Genomic DNA, 3,273 nt, shown 5'->3' on the forward strand with positions numbered 1-3,273 from the left:
CTCTCTCTCTCTCTGTCTCTCTCTCTCTCTCTGTCTCTCTCTCTCTCTCTCTCTCTCTCTCTCTCTCCTTCTGACTGAGGAGAGACGCTAACAGTTGAGTTCATCTTCTTTAGTAACACAACGTCTGACGTGTGTTATGAAAGCACATTTGAGTAAAATAATCCAGGTGCATGGGAGCTAATCCGTCCCCGGGTGCAGCGGCGGACTCGCTGCAGTCCAGAGGATGGGAGTTGACGCTAATCAACGTGATCCGCTGGCATTTGGACTAATCTCCTCCGGACCAGATGAAAGAGGAGCTAAAGGAGATAAAGGGGCGGAGCTTCACAGGGTTTTCTGGAAGGATCTGAAGTCTAATCCCAATCCATTGTCCATCAACTGGCATTTATTAAGACTCAGCTAATCAAGAGCGGGTCCCTCTATCGCTGTCTCTCAGCAGTCCCATGATGTCATCCGTCTCCTGCAGAGAAAAGACTTCGTCAGTCTTCTCTGTCCCAGGGCCGTAGCATGTGTGCTAATCCTCCTCCTCACTTTTCAAGATGCTTTCTGAGAGATATTTGTAGTAATAATCTTTTCTCCATACATTTGCATTCATGCTGGACTCAGCCGATATCAGCTGACTTCCTTAACATCTGTTTCCTTCTGAACTTGTTGCGTTTATTTGGACTTAAGAAACATCTTTCTTGCATTTCTGTGATAGTACTTTATCATCCGGCTCCGTCCACGTGCCATACGTTGCCATGTCCACTCATCCGAGACTGTCCTCCCTCCGAGGAAAACGCTCCTATTGGCTGTTTTCTTCTTCTGTCCGCTCCAATCACAACCCATCTTCACGTTTGTAGTGACGCCGTCTTCGAGAGGCCGTGGTGGTTACGACGGGAGCAAAGCAGGAAGTGAGGTGAGGAAGTGTAAGACTACAGACACAGACTAGCACCCCCCCCCCCCCCCCGAACAAACACACACACATTCAGACATTCACATATGGAGCATGTGCAATAACCAGTACCTTTAGTGTGAATTTCTCTGTCTATATTTGTGTATTTCTTCTAATTCTGTTTCTACACAACTTGTGTGTATATTTCTTTGTGATTTGTTGTTTTACTTTTTTTAGATTTAGATAATAATATTGGGCAAACTGCTGCTAAAAATGTCATGTCCTGTTAAAAAAATAAAGGAAACAAGATGTTTTTTATACTTTGTATAAATAAGAATGTAATAGTAAGCATGTGTGTATGCTTGTGTGTTTATGCATGGGTGTGCATGCATGTGTGCACGTATGTGTATGCATGTGTTTATGTATATGTGCATGCATTTGTGTGTGTGCATCGGTGTGCATGCATGTGTGTGTATGTATGCATATGCATGTGTGTATGAATGGGTGTGTATGCATGTGTATGAATGGGTGTGTATGCATGTGTGTATTCATGTGTGTGTATGTATGTGAGTGTTAGTATGTGTGTGTATGTATGCATATGCATGTGTGTGTATGAATGGGTGTGTATGCATGTGTGTGTATTCATGTGTATGCATGTGTGTGTATGTATGTGAGTGTAAGTATGTGTGTGTATGTATGCATATGCATGTGTGTGTGTGAATGGGTGTGTATGCATGTGTGTATCTGTTTGTACAGGATATATGTGTATTCATGTTTATGCATGTGTGTGTATGTATGTGAGTGTGTTTATGCATGTGTGCATGCATTTGTGTGTGTACATTGGTGTGCATGCATGTGTGTATGAATGTGTGTGTATGCATGTGTGTGTATGTATGTACATGCATGTGTGTATGTGAGTGTAAGCATGTATGTGTGTGTATTATGCATTATTATGCACGTATGAATGGATGATATTGGGAAGCTGCAGGAAGACGCTGACGTTGTGAAACACATGTCAGCGAGCAGCATGGCCTGCCTAGTCAAACCAGCAGCCCCCCTGGCCTGAACCATGAATCCTGACCCAGCTGGCTGTAAACCGGGGAAACTCTGCCGACTGGCCCCATCGGTCCGAGCTTCTTCCTCCACCAGCCCGGGACGTGGAACATGGTTCCTGTGCTGAGGAGACCTCCGGCCTCCAGAGACCTTCACCCGAGACTGGCCGGGGCCAATCAGAGCGCTCGCACCGCAGCACCTCACAGCTCCGTGTCGTTAGACACCAATCTCCCAAAACCCTGTCTAGTCTACTTAGTCAACAGTAATGTGTCATGTTAACCCTTTAACCCTTGTGTTGTCTTCCATCCAGCCTTGTACACGTCTTCCTGAAATCAACACTTTTTCTGATGTTTCCGTCTCTTAAATCGACACATTTGTCTTGTTTTTTTTCAATGTTTTGGGCTCTTTTTGGCATTTAATGCTTTTTACATATTATACAGCATGTGTATATATGTACACATACATATATATTGTAAGTCTATATATATATCTATATCTGTGTGCCGACCATAGTGCACTCAACACCAGAGTCTATTTGGATTAAGGTGAACTAAGGCTAACTTATTAAAGAAAATGTGGGGTGTTTTTACCTTTGCGGCCCCTACTTTGGGATTTATGCTGATGAGAAGTCACAAACATTTCCCCCAGTGCAGCTTGGGAAATATGGCAAAAGTAAAATGAAACTGATGAAAGGAATATATCTGACGATCCTTTGCCGTCATTTAAAAACACACTTTCACCAGCGGGAAATGACACACATAGTGTGTGCCCACTTCAATCTAACCTTGTGTAAGCTCATAAGCTTTTGATTGCTCTCATTTGCATTTATTACATAAAGACGCAGACGCTCCGAGGCCTCGGCATTCGAACACATGAATCAAACGATGCGCTGATGGAGGAAAAGCTTCAGCTGCTTTCCAGCTTTTTGTGTGATCCACATGAACAGCGCCCTAAAAACTGCCCCGGGGTCAAAGGACGGCGTCATAGACAAGGACGAGAGCGCTGACCCACAGACTCAGAACCTGCATCTCGGCCCTGATGTCCAATGTGATCCAGGACGGGAGCGGCCATGACTGTAGTCCCAGCTCAGAGAGGAGCATGGTAGCTGTAGTCACACAACGACCGCTCCTCGCCTCATCTCAGCTCTAAACGGTGTGGGTGGACGCCCCCTCTCACACACACACACACACACACACACACACACACACACACACACAAACACACACATGCGGTCAGACAAACGCATGAACACACACAAAAGAACACACACACTCACACACACACACACACAGTCACAAACACACACACACACACACATACACACACATGCAGTCAGACAAACACATGAA

This window comes from Etheostoma cragini, unplaced genomic scaffold (genome assembly GCF_013103735.1).
Source record: "Etheostoma cragini isolate CJK2018 unplaced genomic scaffold, CSU_Ecrag_1.0 ScbMSFa_321, whole genome shotgun sequence".
In the NCBI taxonomy this organism is placed as follows: Eukaryota; Metazoa; Chordata; class Actinopteri; order Perciformes; family Percidae; genus Etheostoma; species Etheostoma cragini.